We start from the raw sequence: 16,152 nt of genomic DNA on the forward strand, positions 1-16,152 counted from the left end.
GGAGGAGGGGCTGGAGATAAAGTTGCCATTGGGTCCAAATTGTGATTTTCAATCTGAAAGATTGTTAGCTACTCCTGAGAAGTACATTTTTCACACTTCTGCTAAATAAAACATTACTCTTGGGAGAATAATATGCCCTGTAAAATGCCTTAAAATGTTAGTCTGTCTAGGACGAGTGCTATAGAAGTGAAAGTTGTTGGGTAGGGCAAAAGCAGGTCACTTAGACACAGCAACAAGTTCGCAGATTAATATAGTGGGGATTTACTCTGCACAAAACAGCAGAGCAAGGCTTGAATCATTTAACATGAGTAATCACACAAATATACTGCACATACACCAAACTTTTCAGTGACTGGAATAGTATTTACAGCTGTTAATAGTTAGACTGCGCTATGAAAAAGAGAGCCTGAGAGAGGGAGAACAGAGTATAAAGCAACATATTTTCATATTACGAGTCGATCTCCTGTGGCATTCCGCATGGGTAGTCAAGAGCAACGGCTGTCTTCAGGCCAAGCTGGGTTAAAGGGCAGGGAGATAATTGGACCATGGCAGAGGGAGAAGGGTGGGGATAAGGAAGGAATCAAGAAAGGTAGTTGAGGAGAGGGTGGGGGAAGCTGCTTCGTTTGTGGGTGGGTGGCGGCGCACGGGGAAGTGCAAAAACTGCAGAGAATTTGAAAAGTACCTCACTGGGGAAAACTGAAACTACCTCAGTGGGGGGAGCTGAAGAGGTCGTGCAGGTTGTAAAAGTACCTCAGCGGGGCGGGGGGTAGAGTGGCAGGGTTGAACTATTACCTCGGCAGGGTTGGAAAACAACCTCAGTGGGAGTGGAGAGAAACTACCTCAGTAGGGTAGGCGGGAATGCCTACCTGTACTGGCATATTTTTTGAACAGGCGCCAACATCTGCAGATTTGTTTCTAAGATAAAGCGTTATGGTGGCTCTAATGTTAGCAAAGCTTTACATTAAAAAACCCCATCACAGCGCCTTCTACAGGCATAACAGATATCAGTTAATGTGGACACTTTCGGTATTATCATCGAGACGAGATTGGCATTGGAGTTTTCAATGCATTTTGAAATGGAGCGTCACGATTTGAGATTTTTTGACCATTTTTCCACAAAGAATTTGAGAATAAGTTACTTTTAAGGGTTATGTTTTAAACCAAAGTACATTCACGTGAGTTTTTAAAAAATGCAGAGACAAAAGGTGGTTAAAATGCTAATGAGCGAAGCTTTGTTGTTTCCCCAAAGGCTATCAATGGTAAGCAATTGAGAACGACATGAATATCCAGCTCAGATCACAAGGGAGGTACTTGCTACATCCCGGGTTACGCTATCATAATATTGGGTAACAAGAGCACACTAAATATAAGGCACTTAGGAGGTTGACCAGACCTGATGTGCCCAAGAGAATATCTAAGGCAAAACTCTAAATTTGCCTTGGATTCAGCCATTAGTGCCTGTTCTGCCATTAAATTAGATCATGGATGATCTCTACCTCAACTCCATATACCCACGGATGTAAACAGACTACTAAGCGCTTGATTTGAGTATAAAACAAGGCTTTAATCAACTGTTTCAGAACCATGAGATTTCTAGTTACATCACTAGTTCCTGGTTACAGAAATATCCTGAGCAAGCTGGGCTCACGCCCGAGTATTTATACTCTTTGGACTGCGCCACCAGCTGGCCGCCCAGTGTTATTTCATGAGTCATGATAAGATTCATGACACCCACTTTTGCTCCACATCCCTTGACACCCAAATTATCTATTGAAAACAACAGGTGTTAGGTGTCTGACATTACAGCTTCTTCAACACCTATTCACTGGCATTTTTACATTGGTGACTGGTTTGTTTCTGGAAGTTAATACAGTATCTGCATTCAAAGGGAAAATGAGTGTTCATGCTGCAAGTGTAGAGCATTAGAGAGAACTGAAATATGAGGGGTCCATACCTGAAATGTGTAACGTATATACCTTTTAAGAGGGGAACTATCTTTTACAGCTCATGTGTACTGCAGTACCGGCAGTGACCACACCTGTATATAGCACTGAGTAGTAATCTGTACAGATCAGTTCCACTGTGAGCCACGTTGAGTAAACACCTGTTGTACTGTTTCTCCTGCAGTCTGTGTCTTATTATACACGGACACAACAAAATGCTACTTGTTTGTTTTCTTTTGAAATGTGGGTGAACCTTCTGTGTGTTTCCAGCATGTTCTGTTTTTATTTCAGATTGCCAGCACTTGTCTTTTTCTTTTTCTCTCTATATTCAAAGATTAAGTTTGGAATTTCCCCGAACAATAATGGAAGCCCTCAGTTTTTACAAACTTTTAACATTTACTTCATGGAGCATAAGACAAATGTTATTTTACTCTGCAGTAAAGCACAAGGTGAATATCTTAATAACAACAACTTGCATTTATATAGCGCCTTTAATGTAGTAAAATATCCCAAGGCACTTCACATGAGCGTTATCTAACAAAATTTGACACCGAGCCACATAAGCAGATATTAGGACAGACGAAAAAGAAAAGAAAGACTTGCATTTCTATATGACCAAGATGACCAAAAGCTTGGCCAAAGAGGTAGGTTTTAAGGAGCATCTTAAAGGAGGAGAGAGAGCTGGAGAGGTTTAGGGAGGCAATTCCAGAGCTTCGGGCCGAGGCAACTGAAGGCACGGCCACCAATGGTGGAGCGATTATAATCAGGGATGCGCAAGAGGCCAGAGCTGGAGGAGCGCAGAGATCTCGGAGGGTTGTAGGGCTGGAGGAGTTTACAGAGATATGGGGGTGGCGAGGCCATGGAAGTTTGTATAGGTTTCCTGTGGATTTGTCAGGCAATCATGAATGTGTTTGACTGGATAATAACATGTATGGTGCTCTTAAGTGATAAGTATTTAAAATGATATCCTTTACTGGATTATGTGTCTCTGTCGAGAGTCAATTTGCCAGCCACCAGTTGAATTGACTCCATTTAAAAATAATGGAAATGCATCCTGTCACAATTATTATTTTTGCCTTGAGTTGCAAGCAGCCATTAGTGAGATAACAAAAGGACCCCTGGGGTGAGAATGGATAGGTTAACGATACTTCCTCTTCAAGCCAGTTGAGGAAGTTCACAGGAAGCAGAGTGACTCAGCTTGTTGGGAGAGACCAAAAAAGGAAAAAAGACAGACCACGCCATCGTGTCTGAATCAGGCAGCCTGGAGAAGCAAAGAAGGAAATCTTCTGCAACCCATACGAGATGATTGTGGCTGCTGGAAAAGAATTACAGCTTTAAACCCCATAAGTCCATCACAATCATTGCTCTCTCCCCTCAACTACCTAAGTTTAGAGGTGGGGGGTCTTTTCCTCAGCAGGAAAGTCTGGTGGGTACTTTTGTGTTGTTGTGTTGAACCTACATTGGCTCCCGGTTAAGCAACACCTCGATTTCAAAATTCTCATCTTTGCTTTCAAATCCCTCCATGGCCTCATCCCCTCCCTATCTCTGTAACCTCCTACAGCCCCAAAACGCACCGAGATATCTGTGCTCCACTAATTCTGGCCTCTGGAGCATCCCTGATTTTAATCGCTCCACCTTTGGTGGCCGTGCCTTCAGCTGCCAAGGCCCTAAGCTCTGGAATTCCCTCCCTAAACCTCTCCACCTCGCTACCTTTCTTTCCTCCTTTAAGATGCTCCTGAAAACCTACCTCTTTGGCCAAGCTTTTGCTCATCTGCCCTAATATCTCATGTGGCTCAGTGTCAAATTTTGTTTGATAACGTTCCTGTGAAGCGACTTGGGACATTTTACAACTTTAAAGGTGCTGTTTAAATACAAGTTGTTGTTGTTGTAACGGTCTGTCTCTCTACAACTAATCTGTTGTACCAGATACAGCAAGCTGGTGAGGATGCATGGACACAATAAAGGAGCTTTTACAAAAATGTGGGTCTACGATTCTGTCATCATTGTAATACAAGAACTGCAAACATGGGAGCTGATCCCATGAGCTGAATTTTTGGAGGCGGGACTCCCACTTGTCGGGTTTTAGTCCCGCCTCCATTGACTTGTGGCCAACCCACGATATTTTCCCTTGATTGACCTTGTTAAGCCCACCCAGCGGGCTTAGCAGGCCAATTAAGGGGAAGCTGGTTACAGAAAATGTCAGCGTATGATGTTTCGACAGATGAATTGTCATCATTTGACAGCTGTGTGAAGCTGTCAAACACTGACATTCTCTGTTGTTTGATGAGTTCTTGTATGCAAGACTCATCAAACCTCTTTTGTGAGCAGAAATTAGATGGTTGTTGCATCGGAGAATGCAGCAGCAATCTGTCATCTCTGCCGGTGAGATGCGAGACTCTCCGCATCCCCAACGGTTGAAGCCTGCAGGAAGAAACGCAGGTAAATAAACATTTTCTATCGCTTTCCACTCACCTCACATACTCACCTCTCCACACTTGCACCCATCACTTAGCTTCACAGCGCACTTTTCCACCCCTCTGACCCTCGCAGACCCACTGCTCGCCTCGGTGACCCTGGCGGGGTTGTCCGACGTCGGGAAGCCCGCGCCTCTGGTGGAAAAATGGGGATAATCCTCTTAACTGCCTGTTAACTATCTGTTAACAGGCAGATAAGTGGCTGTAGTCCCCTTCCCGCCTCCAGGAGACGGGACCCGGCGCTGGTCGGCTACCCGCCTCCTGGGAAGATGGTACGGAGGCGGGATGGGCACCCGCCCCCAGATTTTCCCATTTTCCCGGCAGTCCCGCCTCCAAACCTTCCTCTCCAGGGCTGGCAAAATCGCCCTCTATGTTTGAGAGTTTCTATATTAGAAATGAGCAGTGATTGTCCAGCACATCTCGGGGTTGCTCGCTCAGGCATTCTGGAAATTTGTCTATCTGCTCGGTCTTCAGCTGAACTTTGAATTACACATTTGGTCCGTCAGTAAGACGACCTCCTTCCACAGTCACAGCATCACTCACTCACGCTTATCTCTTATCATAGAAGTGTCAGCCGTGGCTCAGTGGGTAGCACTCTTGCCTCTGAGTCAGAAGGTCATGGGTTCAAGTCCCACTCCAGAGATTTGAACGCAAAATCTAGGCTGATAGTCCAGTACAGTACTGAGGGAGTGCTGCACTGTTGGAGGTGGCATCTTTCGGACGATGCCCTGTCTGCCCTCTCGGACGGATGTAAAAGATCGCATGACACTATTTTGAAGAAGAGCAGGGGAGTTCGCCCTGGGTGTCCTGGGCCAATATTTATCCTTCAACCGATACCAAAAAACAAATTATCTGGTCATTATCACATTGCTGTTTGTGGGACCTTAGAGTGTGCAAATTGGCTGCCGCGTTTTCTACATTACAACAGTGACTACACTTTCGAATGTCCTGAGATTGTGAAAAGCGCTATATAAATGCAAGTCTTTCTTTATGCCACCCTCATGGCCGCCAAGCCACTAACTTGATTTCTCAAAGGCTTTCCTCACCAACCTCCCTAAACTCCACTTGTCCAGGACTCTACTGAGCGAGTCCTATCCTGCACCGCCATTCTCCATTAACGCTGTGATTATCTACACGAACATTTTTGCGGCCTTCTGCGCATGCGCACGATATCCGGAGCCGCGCATGCGCACCTGATCCCCTGCTGCTGATGTTGCCTTCAAGGTGACCAATCCGAGATTTGGTGTTGGAAATTGTAATGTATACAACATTGAAGGGACTACTTTGTATTGCGGATGTACATCCTTAGTTGCGAGCGTATATAACAGACGCGTATCGATTTGTACAGTCAGTGCCGAAGTTCCAGTTACCCAGTAAAGATCACTTGAAGTTACTCTCAGTCTCTGCTACTTTATTATTTTATGTAGTTGTGTGTAGCGGTACAAACACAACAGAAATAAATGCGACCCTCCATTAAAACCCAGCATGCCAAGCGTTACAATTCTCATGCTCATTTTCAAATCCCTTGCCTATGCAATCTACACTCAATATGCACCCTCTGGTCTCCTCTGCATAACTCGTTCCTCGCTCTCTCATCCGTGATACAGGCTTTAACCATCACACCTTACATTCTGAATTGCTTTGCCTAAAACCTTCCATGTTCTAATTCTCTACCAACCTTCGCGAGCTTCCTCAAAGCTACTTTGACCGTGCTTTCGGTCAGCTCTCCCAGTTCTCTGTTTCAGCACAGGTGCCCAAAGTAAAGGACCCTCGGAAGGTTTGTTACATGAAAGGGGCTTGTAGGTTGGTATAGTTGAATGCATTTTTTATCCAAATGGTATAATTTCCAAAAACGAATTTAAGGAAGAGGCATTGAGCATGCATCAATGGAGCCCTTATAGTATTTGTTCATTTTTTAATAAATGTTCGATCTGAATCTTGAAGCACCATGAGAGTCTGGTCGGGGAGTTGGCAACCTCGGGATGTCGAGAGGGAGAACAACAGGCTCGGAACAAAAGCAACGTGAACAAAAGGAATTGGTTGGGCTGGTGCTGAATATTGATGAGAATAACAGAGAAGTGGCAATATGTTGCAGTAATGCTCAAGTTTACCACTGTTGAGAGCAGGATATCAAAGTTTCATGTCTCTACCTCCCCTGTGGGAGCTCATCAATTGTCAGGGATAGTGGCAGGCGTTGATGACGTGCAAACAGCTTACACTTATACACCACCCTTCACGTAAAGACAAATTGCGGTGTGTTTTAAAGGAGTAGAGGCCAGGATGCTGGCAACCCAGGGACAGGAAGGATTATGTGTGGGGAGGAGGGGGGAGGGAAACAAAAGGGTCAATCGAGGAGAGATGCATTTAGGAGGGTTTTTGAAGGAAGAGAGATGAGCATTGGCAGCAGAAAGATAAAACGGCAGTTTCCAATTCAGAAGTGCAGTTTAAATTGTTATTCATAACTGCATGACAAATTGTTTCTGTCTGCATAACTTCACAAAGTATGGTGTTAACAGGACAAATCTCTAAATAGACATGAACAGACAGAAATAGTTTGTATTTTTCTTTATACAGCAGATGTTTTGTTAAAATCCTCATTTATTTAAAGTGACTCAACGCCAAACCGTGAAATATAGAACTTATTGCACAAGAAGTAGCTGATAACTCAGCAGTCACTTTGTGACTCAGTCCACTATATTCAAAAATTTCCCCAGAGCAAGATTTTCCCCCCTGTACTAATTGGAAACCATTTGTCACATCTATCAGTGCGCTGACGACACCCATGCAGAGGTGATTTCACTTCCAACTTACTCATCTGGGATGCTAATGGAAATCTTTGTGATTGTAAGTGACAAAAGTAGAATAGAACTGGCAAAAAATTGTCAACCTGTTTATCATCTGTGCAGCGTATGTTTTTACAGGTGCTGAAAATGGTGTAAAATGGAAGCTGAGAAGTCTCTTGTTTGAGGTGCTTGTTGTCTGGGAGACCTGCCACCTCTTTGCTGTCAGATGCCTAATTCACAGCAGTAATTCTGGTGTGTTTGTGCTACATGATGGCTTGGGGGCATGTGGCAGCGACCCAGCATGACCTCCAGAATGGGCAGCAAAGCTCACAGCTCTGGTTTTGTTTGACTTCATCTCCTGAAGTGGCACTGCGATGTTGAGCGACTTTTATATTGGGTTTAGCCAGGTGCCAGGTCTTGCACAAGCCAGTGGCAACCCCAAGCTAGCCAGAGCTCTCTTGGTCTTTGGTAATGACACACTCTGGTCACAGTGGTCCGCATGAGAATGGTTCGGTGTGATTGACTCTCCACTTAGTTCTCGAGGAGAGAGTACAAAGGAGGTTTGCCAGGATGGCACCAGTGATTAGGGAGTTCAGTGATGCGGAGAAGCTGGCATTGTTCTCCTTAGAGCAGAGAAGGTTAAGGTATCCAAATTTACAAGGGGCTTTGATAGAGCAAATAGGGAGAAACTATTTCCTCTGGGAAGTGGATCAGTAACCAGAGGTCATAGGTTTAAAATAATTGGGAAAAGAACTAGAGGGGATATGAGGAAAACTTTCTTCACACGTAGGGTTGTTAAAATCTGGAACGCACTTCCTGAAAGTGTGGTAGAATCAGATTCCATAGTAACTTTCGAAAGGCAATTGGACGTGTACTTAATCCGACTAATTTGCAGGGTTATGGGGAAAAAGCTGGGGTGTGGGACTAAATTGGAAACCTCGTTCAATGAGCCGGCATAGGCACGATGGGCCGAATGGCCTCCCTCTGTGCTGTAAGATTCTATGATTCGAAGTACCTGGCATCTGCAGATCCTCTGCTGCTGTAGTTGACACTGGAAGCAAACAATGCAAGAGGTCATGGTCGTGAACCTGTGCTTTACTGTCCTGGCACAATAAGTAGCAGCTCCAGAGCTACACTCAATAATTTAATTTAAAGCTCTTCTTTAAAATTTCTGTCTGTCCTCTATACACTCAAAAGTTATAGAGTGTACCTACATGTGTGTTACATCAAAAGAAAGCTTACGATTCCGGAACGGTCATAAGCGTATTTACTTTTCGGTGAGACAAAAATTGTGCCGTCGGTATCCAAAAAACGTTCAAAATTCCGCTCATTATCCCCTCCATTAGCATTGAGTGACTATGATGTCGAAGAGCTGCTATGATGTCAGAACAGTTTTTGTGCTGTCATAAAGAAATCAATGCTTTCACTGTGCCCAGCCTACTCAGCTGGGGTGACTCGGGCCGGGCCTCTTCCTCTCTTCTCTCTCCCCGTCTCTCTCTCTCTCCCCCCTCAGTCTCTCTCTCTCCCCCTCTCCCTCTCTCTCTCTCTCTCTCTCTCTCTCTCTATCTCCCAGTCTCTCTCTCTCCCCCAGTCTCCCAGTCTCTCTCTCTCCTCCAGACTCTCCCTCCTCCAGTCTCGCGCTCTCTATCTCCCCAGTCTCTCTCTCTCTCCCCATCTCTCTCTCTCCCCGTCTCTCTCTCTCTCCCAGTCTCTCTCTCTCTCCCCCAGTCTCTCTCTCTCCCCCCAGTCTCTCTCTCTCTCTCCTCCAGTCTCTCTCCCCAGTCTCTCTCTCCCCCCAGTCTCTCTCTCTCTCTCTCCCCACTCTCTCCCTCTCCCCCAGTCTATCTCTCTCTCTCTCTCCCCCACTCTCTCCCTCTCCCCCCAGTCTATCTCTCTCTCTCTCCCCCACTCTCTCCCTCTCCCTCCACTCTCTCCCTCTCCCCCAAGTCTCTCTCTCTCTCTATCTCCCCATCTCTCTCTCTCCCCAGTCTCTCTCTCCCTTCCCCCGTCTCTCTCTCTCTCTCTCTCTCCCCCAGTCTCTCTCTCCCCGTCTCTCTCCCCCAGTCTCTCTCTCTCTCTCTCTATCTATCTCCCATTCTCTCTCTCTCTCCCCTCAGTCTCTCTACTCTCTCTCTCCCCCCGTCTCTCTCTCTCCCCCAGTCTCTCTCTCTCCCCCTCAGTCGCTCTCTCTCTCCCCCCTCAGTCTCTCTCTCTCTCTATCTCCCCAGTCTCTCTCTCTCCCCAGTCTCTCCCTCTCTCTCTCTCCCCATCTCTCTCTATCTCTCTCCCCCCTCAGTCGCTCTCTCTCTCCCCCTCAGTCTCTCTCTCTCTCTCTCTATCTCCCCATTCTCTCTCTCTCTCCCCAGTCTCTCTCTTCTCTCTCCCCTCCCAGTCTCTCTACTCTCTCTCTCTCTCTCTCTCCCCCTCAGTCTCTCTCTCTCCCCCTCAGTCTCTCTCTCTCTCTCTCCCCAGTCTCTCTCTCTCTCTATCTTCCCATCTCTCTCTCCCTCTCTCCCCCCCAGTCTCTCTACTCTTTCTCTCTCCCCGTCTCTCTCTCTCTCCCTCCGTCTCCCTCTCCTTCCCTCTCTGTCTCTGTCTGTCTCTCTCTCCTTCCCTCTCTGTGTCTCTCTCTCCTTCCCTCTCTCTCTGTCTCTCTCCTTCCCTCTCTCTCTCTCTCTCTCTCTCTGTCTTTCTCTCCTTCCCTCTCTCTGTCTCTCTCTCCTTCCCTCTCTCTGTCTCTCTCCTTCCCTCTCTCTCTCTATCTCCCCATTCTCTCTCTCCCCAGTCTCTCTCTTCTCTCTCCCCCCAGTTTCTCTATACTCTCTCTCTCTCTCTCTCTCTCTCTCTCTCCCGTCTCTCTCTCTCTCTACCCCAGTCTCTCTCTCTCCCCCTCAGTCTCTCTCTCTGTCTCCCCAGTCTCTCTCTCTCTCTCTATCTTCCCATCTCTCTCTCCCTCTCTCCCCCCAGTCTCTCTACTCTTTCTCTCTCCCCGTCTCTCTCTCTCCCCCCGTCTCTCTCTCCCCCATCTCTCTCTCCTTCCCTCTCTGTCTCTCTCTCCTTCCCTCTCTGTCTCTCTCTCCTTCCCTCTCTCTCTGTCTCTCTCTCCTTCCCTTTCTCTCTCTCTCTGTCTCTCTCTCCTTCCCTCTCTCTGTCTCTCTCTCCTTCCCTCTCTCTTTGTCTCTCTCTCCTTCCCTCTCTCTCTCTCTCTCTCCTTCCCTCTCTCTCTCCTTCCTTCTCTCTCTCTCGCATCACGGGGAGCGTTTCATTCCATGTGTGGGCGGGCCTAATACTGCAGCCTCCTGAAACGTCGCCGCCATTTTTTTAATACCGACAGCGACAGCACCAACCAGCACAACAAACCCCCACAGTGCGGCTCCGTCACAGTATCCCGCTCCCGGCCCGCCAGAGCGGGAGGTGAGTTGGTGTCACTCGGGCCGGGCCTCACAACCGCTCGGCCCGAGACACAGAGCGGGGGGGTGGCAGCGGCCGGCCGTAAACCACGCGGCCCTGTAAACTGCCGTTTTACAAAAAAGCCTTGGCAACGCCGGGCCCCCCCAGCTAGTTAAATTATATAAATGCTAGCTACAGCTAAACTGCTCTTGGATGACAGCTCATTCTTCTTGGCTTCCACATTCCAAGCTGTCCTGCTGCATTTTAATTGAGGCTCCTCCTTGTTGAATCATGGGATGGCATCATTCTGATTGCACCAATGTCAAAAGATGCAAGTTTTCTACAATAAAGTTGATTTTGGGCAGATTCAGAAATGCAAACTTTATTGCGAAAGCTTTTATATGCAGTCTATTCATATTTTCCAATGCCATAATTGATTTTATTTGGCCAGTCCAAGTTCAGTACTCAGACACTGTGTTGCTATGGTAACGATTGTTACCATAACTACTAGTGATGGCCTCCAGAGTTCTTTCCAAATTCAACCTGGCTTAATTCGGATCTATTTGGATGGTTCCAAATTTCGCCCTGTTCAGCGCTGTCTGTGCTAAGGTGAGCAACGCGGCGCCCCTGGATTTTGGAGCAGAGCTGTTGCACTCAAGTGGATTGAAAATGCATTACAGAAAGCTGAAAGACTTTTGGAAATTGTGAGTTTGACTCCCCCAGGTTTTCCACTTTGTCCTCCCTTCCCCCAAACCCGGAATGAGAGAACCCCTTTTCTGGAAAATCTGAGTGGATCATATTTCTCAACTGCTCACTCCTGACAGCTGAGAATAGTGGATGGAGCCAAGGTGGATAATCTGAGTTAACAACAGAAAATGCTGGAAAAACTCAGCAGGTCAGGCAACATCCGTGGAGAGAAATTTGAGTTGACGTTTCGGGTCGAACCCTTCTTCAAAACTGGAAAGAAAAGAAAATAGATCGAAGGCAGGGCTGCGATCGGACAAAAGAAGTGAAAGAAACAAAAGAGCTAGACGAGATGGTAATAGGCCGAGATTAGGTGTAAAGTGCACTGGCAGGGCAAGAGATAGCTGCCAGGTGTGAGAGAGAAACAAAAGGAAAGGGGGGGGGGGGGGGAAAGGAGTGGAAAAATTACAAGAAAAAATGTGTAATAGGGGGCCGAGGTTATGATCTGAAATTGTTGAACTCGATATTGAGTCCGGAAGGCTGCAGAGTGCCTAATCGGAAGATGAGGTGCTGTTCCTCGAGTTTACGTTGAGCTTCCGTGGAACAATACAAGAGGCCAAGGACGGTGAGGTCCGAGTGGGAATGGAGCGGTGAATTAAAATGACAGGCGACCGGAAGCTCAGGGAACACCTCCGTTCAGTCCGTAAGGGTGACCCCGAGCTTCCGGTCGCCTGTCATTTTAATTCACCGCTCCATTCCCACTCGGACCTCACCGTCCTTGGCCTCTTGTATTGTTCCACGGAAGCTCAACGTAAACTCGAGGAACAGCACCTCATCTTCCGATTAGGCACTCTGCAGCCTTCCGGACTCAATATCGAGTTCAACAATTTCAGACCATAACCTCGGCCCCTATTACACATTTTTTCTTGTAATTTTTCCACTCCTTTTCCCCCCCCCCCCTTTCCTTTTGTTTCTCTCTCACACCTGGCAGCTATCTCTTGCCCTGCCAGTGCACTTCACACCTAATCTCAGCCTATTACCATCTCGTCTAGCTCTTTTGTTTCTTTTATTCTTTTGTCCGATCGCAGCCCTGCCTTCGATCTATTTTCTTTTCTTTCCGGTTTTGAAGAAGGGTTCGACCCGAAACGTCAACTCAAATTTCTCTCCACGGATGTTGCCTGACCTGCTGAGTTTTTCCAGCATTTTCTGTTGTTATTTCGGATTTCCAACATCTGCAGTATTTTGCTATCGTACGTTGATAATCTGAGTGTTTTCAGCACACGCTGTTCTTGCATGACCCCACACACAAAAAGTTAAAATGAAAGGAACAAATTCAAGTAAAAGTATGACGTGACGGAATGTGAAAGATAGTAGATTGGTAGTTAGCAGAATGAATATTTAACTAGTTCGATGGAATGTTTTATTATGCGTAATCGTTTGCAAGAACTGTAAGATCGAAAAATAACAGGGACAGCCCCCTGCTCTTTACAGAGATGCTACAATTCACACAATGCAAAGTTGTCTACTGCAATCCCCACCCAGTGAGCAAATTGAGATGGTTTGATAGAGTAAAGCAGGAAAAGCCTTTTCCGCTGGTCGATCAGTCAGTAACTCGAAGGCATAAATTTAAGATCATCGCCAAAAGGTGAGGTTGGGACATTTTTTTTGCAACGGGTTGTTACGACAGGGAATTCCCTACCAGAAACAGTGGTGGAAACAGAATCTATTAGAGCTTTATCAAAGAAGTAGATCCAAATTTGAAAAAGAAAAAAATGAAAAAGGCTAGAGGAATGGACCCAAGTGGATAAATCTTTCAGAGAGCTGGCATAGGCACGATGGTCTGAACGACCTACTTCTGTGTGTAAAATTTTATTGTTCCACAATTACTGAAATCATAAATCACATTGATTCCTAAGATAAATAATAAATGTGGATCAGAGTATTTACAGTGAGTAAAGTACAGGCATTTTGTAGGTTACTTAACGTTGATCTGTGGTTTGATTCCTGGACAATATATATAATCTTAAAAAAAAAATGTATACAATACATCAGTACTGTTATTTCCTGAAATCAACTCTAGATTTTTATTTAACGAGCGTGCAGTGATTAAATTCTTCAATCACCATGCAGCAGTAGAATGCCCTGGGTGTTCATTTCCACTGTGAGACCCACCACTAAAAAAGAAATATCAGAAATAGAACAGGGAACCTACGCCTTGCAGCCAACAAACATCAGCCTGGATATTTTCCTCTGTTATTTTCCACCGGCCAGAATGAATCCTTTAAATATTAAAATTCAATACTGCCATTTTCCCTTAATACCATCAACAATGAAGCTAAGCACAGAAATCCATCCAGAGTCGTGAATTTATCTGAAAGATGGCACCTCTGACAGTGCAGCACTCCTTCAGCACTGCACTAAAGTATCCCCTATATTATGTGCGCTGAAGTGGGGCTTGAACCCAAGATCCTCTGGCTCGGAGAGTACTACTGCTGAGCCATGGCTGACTAAATGTTACTTGTAAGAGAGCTCCGTGAAATACAGTTCCTGGTGGCTGCAGGCCCACAGCACAATATTGATCCGAATTTGGCACAAAATTTGCTCGGTGAGGCCACAGGTGCTTTGTATTGGGAAAAGGAAAAAATCCAGGTTGGGGCGGATGCCTGTTTTTAGTCCGAAGCAGAGAATGTTTTACTTGAACATCTGATTATGTTGTACTTGAATTGGTGTCCAAAAATGATCAAATCCCAGCACTAGCATCCCAAATATTATGCCACAGGGGACCAGCACTTACATCCTGGCTCCGACATGCATCTTGGTACTAATCCCAGATTCTACCTCAGTGGTAATATAAATTATGAAAGATTGCTTAAGTACCAAATGAATCTTTCGGTAGATTTTCCAGCCATTGGGATCTGTGCCCCTGGCATGGAATAGGCATTCCAGGCTTAAAAATCAGACAGGGATTCCTTTTGCCAAATTCCTGTTTAATTCACGCTGCACGCATCTTCCTGTAATGGAAGCTAAGTTCTGTCCTGCTGCGAATGATAAAACTCTGCCATTTATATAGTTTGTTAATTTTATGACTTCAATTACATATAGAGAAATGTGAATGATTTTGAACTAACATGTTAAGATGGTGACCACTTCACCCTTCAACCTCATTTGTTGGAGCTTGAGGGGTAGGGGATTTGGAAAACACGCACCTGGAGCTTTGATCTGCAGATCAGCTGCCTTTTCCTATGTCTAATCAGATTATGTTGTGTAAAAGTATTAATTGGATATGGCAAGTCCAGATAAGGTATGACATATTTGTTCATCGCGTTATATGCTCCAAAGGTTCTAGTGTGTCTTTGTTCTGGAACGATTGACATTATGATAATCAGCGATCTTTTAGTCTGAGGTAAACATGTCAAGCTTTCGCCATTTCTTTAGGTCACTCTGTTCAACCGTACTTCCTGGTGACGGTTCTAAGAGAGAACTTGGGGAGTGCAGCAGCACGAGAAAGTTCATTTAAACACTTTTAAAGGACTCTGAAATGGGATTTTCAGGATCTAAACTGCTTTGTTACTGAGGGTGAAACTATCGTAAATATCATGTTAAGTGCTGTTTTATCTGCTTCTGCATATATTTCTTTTTTGTAATAATGAATTCTTAAGTGGTTTTAGCTTGAACCATGTGGCCTGTCAGTGTGGTTATTTTCATCTGTCGGAAAGGTCAAGAGCGTATGGTGGGTGCCCCGTACTATTACTGGTGTATAGACTAGTGGAAAAGCATGGATTTGTTAACCCTGATGCACTCTTTTTGCCAATCACTCTATGCATCAACGTGGACCTACCTGTGGAAACTGCCTTTTAACTGGCCTTCAAAACACCTCCTGCCATAGTTTGAAACCGCAGTCCTGTGAGACGGAGGCGTTGCAGTGTCATGGGCCAATCTTCCTTCCATCCACTTTACGCAGCAACAACAACAACTTGTATTTATATAGCGCCTTTAACGTAGTAAAACGTCCCAAGGTGCTTCACAGGAGTATTAAAAGACAAAAAATTTGACACCGAGCCACATAAGGAGAAATTAGGGCAGGTGACCAAAAGCTTGGTCAAAGAGGTAGGTCTTAAGGAGCGCCTTAAAGGAGGATAGAGAGGCGGAGAGGTTTAGGCAGGGAATTCCAGAGCTTAGGGCCTAGGCAACAGAAGGCACGGCCACCAAAGGTTGAGCGATTATAATCAGGGATGCTCCAGAGGGCAGAATTAGAGGAGCGCGGATATCTCGGGGTGGTTGTGGGGCTGAAGCGACTCTACAGTGGCACCACCAATGCTGCATCGTTGAGTAGTGGGGTTCAGTGTTCATGTGAGTGCAGCGCCCATTGTGACCATCATAATGCTCCAAAGTTACACAAAATTCAAAAACTCTATTCGCTCATTCAGGAAATTTTACAGCAAGTTTTTTGTTGTGAAAGTACACTTTATAACCTGAACATCTGAAGCTATTCCACATATTAAAATATTGTGAAAATTCAGGCAAAAATGGTTTGTATGGTGGAGCTAGATGCCACCCATTCATAGCCAATCAGTGGTACATCGAAGCCTATCTGAAACTGGCAAGATTTTAGTTTTTATTTTCCATGTCATTTTTTTCCCCCCCATTTTGTTTTATCCGCTTGTGCCACATGTTAGTTCCCTCGTGAGTTGGTTAGCAACCTACTCCCACTTCGCTAGGAAGAAGCAACTTAACTGACCAGACAATGGTGCCCTCTCGGTTTTGGATATCCATACTGAACTTTATTATAAAAAGTAATCACTTATACTATTTGAAAAATATGTATTACATTTCGGAGGTGTTTATGATTATTAACATGTATTTGTTTTTTTAAAATAT

This window comes from Somniosus microcephalus, chromosome 27, assembly GCF_052327205.1.
Source record: "Somniosus microcephalus isolate GS21.2 chromosome 27, FLI_Smic_1.0, whole genome shotgun sequence".
NCBI lineage: Eukaryota > Metazoa > Chordata > Chondrichthyes > Squaliformes > Somniosidae > Somniosus > Somniosus microcephalus.